The sequence below is a fragment of the Eumetopias jubatus genome, unplaced genomic scaffold, assembly GCF_037043125.1.
Source record: "Eumetopias jubatus isolate StellerSeaLion01/CBP00866 unplaced genomic scaffold, mEumJub1_p1.0 scaffold_7, whole genome shotgun sequence".
Lineage (NCBI taxonomy): Eukaryota > Metazoa > Chordata > Mammalia > Carnivora > Otariidae > Eumetopias > Eumetopias jubatus.
Window position 1 is genome coordinate 72,368,239 of NW_028274813.1, and position 10,205 is coordinate 72,378,443.

A 10,205-nucleotide genomic window follows, 5' to 3' on the forward strand; every position below is an offset into this window, starting at 1 on the left:
ATTTTGTTCTTGCAACTGTCTCGGGGGTTCTAATCCTCATTAGATATGCGAAGAAATTGAAGATCAGATTTGTCACTTGCTTAAGGTCAGAAGTCCCGACACAGCTTGTGTAGAGCAATGGATCTGCTGGCTGAAGTCTAGGCATATTTATATGTATCATGCTAGCAACCCTGGTTCCATCTTGGGTGCTATATATAGGACCTAAGTTATGCTGAGAATTCCACTATTTAAATTTAGCTGACTGCTGAGATGATGAGTTGTGCTCTAGAGGTTCTCCAACTTGGCTGCACATTAAAATCGCTTGGGGAACTTAAAAGTGAGCTCTCAATGCCCAGGTCACATCCCAGACCCATTAAATAAAAATCTTTGAGGGTGATATCTGTACTTTGTACAGCTACCCAGCTGATTCTCATGTGCAGCCAGACTGGAGGAGCCCTGCTCTGGATTCTGGCTACTCAAAATGGAGTTCACCGATGAGCAGGATCGTTTAGGGACTTTGTTGAGAAGGAGGCTCTCAAGCCTCACCCCAGACCCTATGGAAGCAGAATCTTTAACATGGTCCCATGTGATTCATGTGCATATTAAAGTTTGAGAAGCACTGAGCTAGAGCAATGGTTCTCAAATTTTGGTGTATCTCATAATTCTTAGAAATTCTAGTTCACGAAAATTATGATGAGCAATGTAATTTGCTTTAAATTATATATAGATAATAGCTTTATCAGGAGGCTTCTAGATTATTTTTAGTCTAGATTGATAAACAGGTATTTTGAATAAAAAAGTGAACTTTGAGGCAAATGGATTGTAAACTGGTAACAATTTTATCAAGGAAGGGGCGCCTGGGTGGCTCTCAGTTGAGCATCTGACTCTGGGTTTCCCCTGAGGCCATGATCTCAGGGTTGTGGGATCAATCCCTGCATTCGGGCTCCGTGCTCAGTGGGGGTGGGGGGGTCTACGTGGCATTCTCCCTATCCCTCTCTCTCTGCCCCTCCCCCGCTCTCTCACTCAAATAAATCTTTAAAAAAGAATCATCAAGGAAGACATTACAATTTTCAGATCCTTTAGTGTACAGGTTTTGTTAATGTCTTTCAATGATCTTGAGTTATGTGGGGTAGATAACGAGTTCCCATTTATCGGATTATCTATTGTCTCAGATAATTTACTCAAGCCAATGACCATCAACGGGAAACATTCATCTTTGATGTGTGTTTTCACTATTTGTGTAGGGCAGAAGACCTATAGAATGTTTTTGGAGTTTTGAGTTTAAATTTAGTTAAAAGCTTATTACAAGTGACTCAGTTTTTAGGCTGCTGTTGACTTGCTCATTGGTTCTCAACTCTGTATATCCAGAAGAAATGGCTGTGGAACTATTCCTTCAAGCTTAAAAGAATGTTATTACCCCCTACTCCACTCCCCTAATTGAGTTTCTGATTCTTTAGTGTTTTTTTTTTTTTTTTTTTTAGCTGAAGTAGCTAAAGACATGGTAGATGAGAGGCACTGAACCAGAATAGGTAATCTGTTCATTAGATGCCTCTTCCTATTTCTGGACCTTTCTTAATACCCACCAGCTGTGTTGTGATGATGCCTCTCCATGGATCTTCCATATGGGTGCTCAGTACAGCATGTCCAACGAGTGGATTTTGAGTACTATGGTATACAGAGTAGCAGCATTTCCCGCTGCCTCTAGCTCAACACCTTTTATGAGGTAAGGTTTATTTTTATTTTCTGTGCTATTTTGTGGGGCTGGAAGCCATTTGCCACAACCACTGTACATAGTCTGTTCCCCGCCATTCTCTGCAGTGGTGGGAAGCCCAGCCCAGAGCACCTCCTGCCCACACATTTCCTGTCCCCTATCACGTGGAAACCATCTCTTGTGTTTTCTCTTTGCAGCCTATACCTTTGGCCTCTTTGATCATACCCTTTCATCTGGGGCTTCAAAATACTTTTGTTATGATGGTTGGAAAATACTCGACGAGGTCACAGAGGCCTGTTCCCTGGTTGTGGAGGCTCAGAGAGCTAGCACTGGCCAGTTACCAGAGGCTCAGAGAGCTAGCACTGGCCAGTTACCATATAGCCAGTTGAGTGCTATATGACTTTGTAACTACACTTAATTTTTAAAAAAATTACCAAATATAAAAAATGGATCTCAAAAAAAAAAAAAAAAGGATCTCTTCTGTGAGGTTAGGCAGCACTTCCCAGAACAAGGCTTCTTAGGTGAGGAAATGAGAAAAAGAGTAGGAGGAAGCTTCTGAAGAGCAAAGTAAAACATTTTATTTGCTTACATTGAATTAATAAGGTCCAAGTTTATTGCAAAACTTCTGTCAATGGGATGAAAAAGAGGTATATTTCCCAGCCCCCAGTCCACCCGCCCCCCCAGCCCCAGGCAGCCTGGTGTTGCAGAAAGCATTTTACAAAGCATTTTGCTTGATAGGGAAGTGTTGATTTAAGAATCCGTTCTGCCATTTATTGTCCGTATTGACCTTTTGTGCTGCCTCTAAAATTTAGCAAATGGGGCACCTAGGTGGCTCAGTAGGATAAGCATCTGCCTCTGAGCCTGGGGTCCTGGGATCGAGCCCTGCCTGGGGCTCCCTGCTCAGCTGGGGAGTCTGCTTTATCCTCTCCCTTCGCCCCTCCCCACCGCTAATGCTCTCTCTAATAAATAAATCTTTAAAAAAATAAAATTTAGCAAATAATTAGGCACCTAGGTACTGCACGGGATTATAAAAGATAAGACACAGCGATGTCCAGGAGTGAGTGAGCTAGCATTCAGTTTCTACCATGTGTCTGGAATGGCATAAACAGCCCTCCTGCTGTTTATGTTTCCCTATAAATCCCATGAGATGGGGAGGTGGTGTTCCTTTCCAGAGGAGGAAATGGAAATTCAGTTTGCAAGTGTTAGGGTCTGAATCTTATTGCTCTCTTATTCCAAAGCATTTGGATTAGGCTTTGACTGCGATAAATAATAAAATAAGCATGGGGATAATAATACTTCATACGTTGTCCCAACAAAATGTAAGTGAGAGTACCTTGTTAATGTAATTGCTCCACAAATGTGTCAGTACTCTCATGGCAGTAATCAGAAACGCTGAGAATCATTTCGCCCATACTGATTTTCTCCCTCAGCGGCACGTTCAGTTTTACCCGCTTTGGGCAACAGGACTATGGTGGCCATGGAGGGCCTACCTCTTTCCCCAGAGGAGAGAGACTTAGCTAGGAGTCCTCATTTAGGTCAGCTGTTCAGGCTTGCTCTGCTTTTTGAAATAACAAGGATGAACCACTTTGCTTTTAACTTTTTATTAGCGAAATGTTCTCTCTCTCACACGCACACGCGTGTGCACACACCAGACTAGTAAAATAAACTCCCAGATGCTCAACACTCAGCTTCAACAATTAGCAACATTTCCCCCCAACCTAGTTTCAGGCTATTATTTAGTAAGACACATCTGGAGGGAGAGCACCTTCTTTCTATGACTCATTATTCATTTAAAAAATACCTGAATGCCTACTCAGTGCCAGGTACAAGAGATACAGAGGTGATCAAAACAGACCAGTTGCCTCCCCCTCTGCACCCTAAATCCTAGCTGGGAAGAGAGCCAGAGTAGCACATAAATAGAATCGTGTTGTTCTATGGGGAGTGGAGGAAATAAACAGTCTGAGGTGGTTGTAAACGGAGCTGGAGAGGGAGCTCCTCAGAAGCGGTGGTCAGGAAAGCCCTCTCTGAGACGGTGACCTTTAGGCTGAGATCTGACCGCTGAGAGAGCTGAGGGCCGGGCCAGCCTCATTATCACTTTGCTAACTTGTGTTGCCATATGAGTGAGTAGTGGGGCTTGTGTGTGCAGAAAAGTGTTACCTCGGGACTAACAACTACAAGTGCAGGCCTCTGCTTTGCCTTCTAGTCTGATCCTGAAGTGGGGATCAAGTAGGTGCAAACAGTCACAGAAGAGGGAAAGAACATCCAGGCAGAATATAAGACAGTGGTCTTGGGCGAGCCTAGAGACCCCAGGCCTTTCTGGCTCTTTCCTCTCTGATGGCAGCATCTGGAACCAGGTGGTACTGGGTGTCCACGGGGCTTTGTGCAAAACCAGGGGTTTTGAGTTTAGTGCTGTCGCGGGCCTAGTGCTCTGTGATCCCAAGCAAGCCACTTCACCTGCTTCCTCATTTTTGAAAGGGGAGATCCGGACTCTGCCTCCTGCTTAGGTTTACCATGAAGATCAGAGGAGATAATGTTTGCTTTGGTGTCGAACAGGCCATAGTGTGGAAAAGATTCTAGATAAGGATGCTGCCCCATGTTGCTTGGTAAATCACTGGAATAATGGGTGAGCACGGAGGAGTGAGGACACCCTAGAGCTGGCTAAAAATAGTGTCTTGAGGTCTCCGCTGGAGAGACGTCCTTTTTAAGGTTAACCCAGTTCTCCCTGATCAAGGCTGGAAGCATGAAATGGAGACCAGTTGCTCACCACTCTCTAAACCACATTCCTTCATCTGCTTAAACTCTCTTAAGTCCTGCCAGGCTTGTCTTACATTTGTAGGCTCCTCCCTTAATATTTTCTTTTCTCCTTCTTGGCTGAATTGTGTTTGGGTGGTTCAGGGAAAGATGGACAGACACTCTCCTCTCCCTCAGTGGGATTTTTGTAAGGGGGGGATCTCTCCCGTGGACTCTATCGCCTCTGGAATGGAAACATGCTCCTATTTCCAGAGCAAACAGGAAGGCTGGGCTCTTCCCAAAGGTGGTGAAAGCCCCCTGGAGCCACTTAGGGTGTTCTGGGCTTCGAGAAGATGGGCGCCCAGAGAAGCTGGCCCACGGGAGGGTGCTGCAGAGGTCTGCCTTATGCTTTCAGACCTTGTGTCCTGCGGGGCCTCCTGGGGACCTTTCTGAGGGCAGAGAGGCCCCAGTGGGTGAGAGGGGAGATAGGAACCAAAAGTGTCTGGGGTGGGGGATCAGGGAGCCCTAGAGTGCTCTGGGGCCAGGAGTGGTGGCTGTTGTCAGAAACTGGGCCTAAGCCTTGCCATTGTCTCTGGCAGGCTTTTCATCAAGCTCTCCTGGAAGGGAGCAAGAAAACGTGGCTGCTGGTGTGGCGAGAAGCTCCCGGGGCCATGGTGAAGGGAGAGGGGTCACCAGCACACACTAGTGGGGCCTGGGAGCCTGGAGGCGGCCAGGGCCTGGCCTCGGTCAGCGTGGTGGGCCAGCCTGACAGCCTGTGGGCTCACTGTCCCTCTTCCCAGGTATTTTCCTGAACATGTGCGTTTCCTAAGCTTGGACACCTTTATCCCTTCGACGGCATCAAGAAGCAGGCAGGCTACATTATATTTTATCCACAGGATTGATGAAAAATTGGGACTCAAATGTTGAAGACTAGTGAGGGGCAGTTCTCCTGACTCCTGCTGAGGACTCGTCCCCAAAATCTGATCACGGAAAACCTCCATCATGCTAGAACAGTAATTGACGCATCTCTTTCATGCCCACATACTCACTGGACTGAGGACCGAAACTGTGTATTTAATAGCAACAGTACTTTATTGAGACCAAATTGACATACACCAAAATGCACAAGTCTTAGGTGTCCATTTTGACACATTTTGAGAGGAGTCTACACCCACGTAGCCATCACCCACATCAAGATACAGATAATTTCCACCGCCCTGAAACTCTCCTCGTGCCCTTTTCCAGTCAATCCTTTTACCCCAGAGGCATCCACTGTTCTCATTTCTATCACTGGTGATTAGTTTTGCCTGTTCTTGAACTTCATCTGTGTGGAGTCCTACAGTTGTACAGACACCATCCCCAGAGCCTGACACAGGGTCTGGCAGGTGGCAGGAATGCAACGTGGAAGAGAGTCCTGGTTCTTAAACTACCCTACCAGAGAGCATTGCTCTCATTGGGAAACTGAGGCTGTGGGCTCTGCCCAGGGCACAAGGCCAGGGCAGCGGTGGACCCTAGATGCCAGTCTAGGCTCCCCATTCTGAATGCCCACCTCTCTCCTAAGGCTCCCATTAGCCACACACCCCCTCCCCCCTTTAGCGCTCCGTGTGAGCGAGCCTGATGATACTGGGCAGATGGTGTCCCTTGCCGCTTGCGGGGCCTGACCCAGGACCCACTTCCCTCTGTGGGAGGTGCTAGGATCACCCAAGCTCTGGAGCCCCATGCAGCGCCTGGCAAAGGGCAGGGGCTCCGTTCGCGGAAGGAAAGTCACTTGCCCTTTTATTTTCATCTGAAGATTTCTCCAAGTTTTGGGGGCTTTCCTTCCCCAGAATAAACCGACTAAGGGAAAGAGGCCTTTTTGGTGGAGCGCTGCTGCCCCCCGCTGGGCGGCGGGAGACACTACCACCGAGCGGGACGTGCAAACCCGGCGCGTTTTTCGCGTCTCGGGTTCTGGTCTCAGTTCTGCGGCTCCTTCTTTGCCTCTTGGTCTTCCGCGCCCTGGGCTACTGGTCTCCGAGAGGCAGATGTCTGTCAGGGCCATCACCCGGCACTTCAGCCTCGGTCTGGAGTAAGGGTCTTCCTCGGAGAACCAGCCAGCCCCAGCTGTGTGTGTGTGTGTGTGGCGGGGGGTGGGGGTGGACGGAAGCTTTGAGGGCCTGCCCGGTATTAAGTGTTTAATCAGGTGTGGTCAAGGTTTGCTCTTAGGGCTCCGTTCAGAGGAGGGGCAGAGGCGGGGCGGGGCGGCTTCTCTGCAGCGGGGCGTGCAGCCCCTCCCAGCTCCCCGTCTCTGCGTCGCACCTGCGGTCGGTGGCGGTGTAACGGCCCAGCCAGCCTGGCCCAGGCACGTGGCCTGGGGCGATGCTATCTCTAACTCGGTATTTTTAACTCCTCTTTGCAGAGGATGTGGCTTCTGCGGGAGAGCTTCAAAGGGTGCCCCCTTTGCCCCTCGGGGCCACCATGACGTCATGGAAATGGGGAGGGGAGGCCCTAAGCCCCCAAACACCTGGCGGGAAGTGGGAGATTTTTCCACTTCCTGTCCTACTTCTGGCTACTGACTCAGTGTCTGACCTGTTTATTAATTTCAAAATACAGCTCTCCGGGTGATACTCAGAGGAAACCTTATGCATGTGTGTGTGTGTCTGGGTGAAATGAAGTCTAGAAACCAGGTGGCCTTCCACAAAGTCCTCCCGGGTCAGTGCGGGTCAGTGAGCTTAACAGAGTGACCACCCCCGGCCCCACCTGGCTGCTCCCCAGGTCCGTCCTCAGTCAGGAGCTCTCTGTCCCACACACCACTCCAGGAAGTAGGCTGCAGAAGTGCTTTTAAGATAGGACACGTGGGGAATGTGATGTGACCTTTGGCCCCTGACCTTGGAATGGTTGTGCAATGACCCGACATCTGACTCCCTGGCGCCCCAGGTACCATCCTCCAGACTCTATTGGATGATTGCCTGCCCTGGGGGCTTCACTGGCCAATGGGCCATCACTCAGGTTTTGCTTTCCCTCATAGTTCTTGACAGGTTACTCTTAGCTCTTGGCAAAACGGTGAAATGGTGGTTCAGCCAGCTGACTCCTCTATTCATCTCCATTTTCCTTTCTCTTATGCTCCCCCCACGGCCCCCACCAACTTGGCTTCCTTCCCAGTGCCTAATGGCGCTAAGTATTTATTTGTTCATTTTCTAGTTAAGGGTCTCTTAAGCATCAGTGGTGTGCCAGCCATGGGGCTAGGTGTTACAGACCCACGGATGAACAAGATACATTGCCCATCCTGGGGAGTGCAGAGTTGAGTGGACTTTCTTGCCAAGATATTACCTGATAACTAAGGTGGTATCTTGTTAAGGCTTTCCATGTGACCCACGGGAGTGGGATTTTAATGGGCAAACCAAGAAGACAGATAATCCTTCACGACTCAGATGGCTGCCTCTCCAATGGTGGGTCATAGCGGGGGGGGGGTCACTCGGTTGGAGCATTTCACCCCAGCCCACTTCGGGGTGTTCCTGAAGCACATACTTGCTTAGCCCCCTTCTCTTGAGGGGACAGTGATTCCAATTACACTGAGGGGGCAGGTCTCTGGGTGAAGTGTCAGAGAATTCTCTAGAATCTTAGAACTGGGGTCGTGAGAAGTCATTTGGTTCATTCTTTTGCCCCCAGGGCTGGCCTGTGCTTAATTAAGGGCAGGAGGGGCAGGAGGGTGTTGATCCAGACAAATCCATTCTACAGCTGGCCTTGGTGACACATTCCCTAGTGGGACAGAGGACTTGTCTCCTTGAGGCTGGTCTCTGTTCATGAGGCCTGGGCCTCTCCAGGGCCGGACATTTGAATGGATGTGATGACTGTGTCTCCGGGTTTCCTCAACAGCCTCTTCCTTCCGGGCTGAACAGTGCTTGGTGCCTTACTGCCCTGAGGGGCTCTGCTGCTGTGACCCCAGGCCCAGGGCGGACCTCCAAGGGGGCACAGGAACTCTTTGTCTGGGCCTCCTCGTAAGGGTATTTTAATTCCCTCTGACACCCTAGGTGGGGGGGAGGGCAGAGGTGAGAACAGAGTGGATGAAGAGGAGTAGAGTCTCTGTATCACCCCCTCAGCACACCCACTTGCTCCCGGTCTGCCCTCTGACTCAGCTCTAACTGGCTTTAGGCTTAACCGCCTTAGCCTCGAGGGAAGGGTCTTGCTGGGATTGAGGAGCCCTGGTTTGAGATGGAAATGTCTCAGGGGGTGTGCTGACCCTGCTTTCCAGATGGCCTCCTACGTGCCTGAGGCCTTGTCACCTTTGGCTTGGGCTGGGCCCGGAAGGGGGAACCCTTGTCCCCTTCGTGGGTCTGGGTAGATCCCCCGCCACTGCCCATCACCTCATAGGTCCTTGGATGGCCTTTGGGGTCCATGACTTCAGGGCCCTGACCACTGAGGGCCGTGGGATGGCCTGACTCCATAAGCTCCCCTGGCCTCCTCCCAGGTTCTTGGAGGGCTCTGTCTTTAGCCCCTTCACTGCCTCCCAGGGTCCTTGCTCCTGTCCCCTGCCCTCAGCCCCCATGTCCCCTTCAGCCTCAGCATCTTTGCCACGAACTCTCAGGAGTAGAGCTGCCTCCCCGCCACCCACACATCCCTTGCCTGGATCTTTTGTATACAGACCAAAGTGAATTACTACTTCAGGAGGAAAAAAAGATAAACTAATTTGCCTTAGGTTTTTGACGGTTGATAAAGGCTTGCTCTATTAACCCTCCCAGGGGCATTTTCATTTAATAGGGGGAGGAGAATGCTTTAATTAAAAGAAATTCCCAATGGCAGGATCTCTGGCATCGTGTCGGATTGATGAGGAGGCAGTTTTCGGTTTTCCGCAGGGGGCAGAACCTCAGCTTTGGGAAGGTGGTACCTGTCTTCCTGTGTGTGAGAGGGACCTGCAATGATGGGGTGTCCTCTGTGGCAGTCCCCTTTAGTGATCTTTAAAGGGATGTGCATATAGGCTACAGATGAGGGGGCTCAGTGAGAACTGAGGATTCTGTGACCGCCCCCCCCTCCACAGAGGCCGCAGAACCAGAGGTGCATGCAGCCTCCCAGTCTTAGATGACATTTTATAGGTGGTGAGGCTGGAGCTCATGGAAGGGAGGGACATGCCTAAGACCCCTATTGAGCTGGTGGCTCTATCCCTGTGAAAAGATGCAGGCCTGAATTGTAACTGGGAGGATTTGCAGATTTCTGGCTGATGCGGTCCGAGACAGACACACGCATGAACCATAGAGGTGTTTGGGGACAGGACCCTCCCTTCCCTCTGCAAATCGGTAAGCCCTGGGCTTGATGGCAGTAATTGTGAGGAGGGTGGCTGCCTCTCTGAGGGGTGTTCCCATCAGTGGCCATGACCCCAGGAAAGGCACTCAGGCTCAGAAGAACACCAGGGGCCCCAGGAGGCCCTACGTCCTTGTCTTCTAGGTGAGAGCTTAAGACATTCGCTCTCCTTAGCAGAGTCCCTGAGCTTGAGGGGAGAGGATTCATTTCTTACATCCAGGCTGGGGGATGGGGAGTAGAAAGTCTGGCTAATCTTCACCCCCTTCCCCTGCTTAGACTGGGCACCCCAAAGTTGGGGCACTGGGTTGGGACCCAGGCAGAGGAGTGGTGGGTGGTCCTCAGCCATGAATCTGTGGGGGCAGTGCACGGTTTCAGTGGGAATCCAGTCTGAGAGGAAAGGCAAAGGAAATCGTTCTGGAGGGCAGGAGACAGTGGGTGGCATTTTGGGGATACTTGCTGTGTGGTCCCTGTCTGCCAAATTTTCACTGCCAGTCCTGATCAGTCATGGGCATGG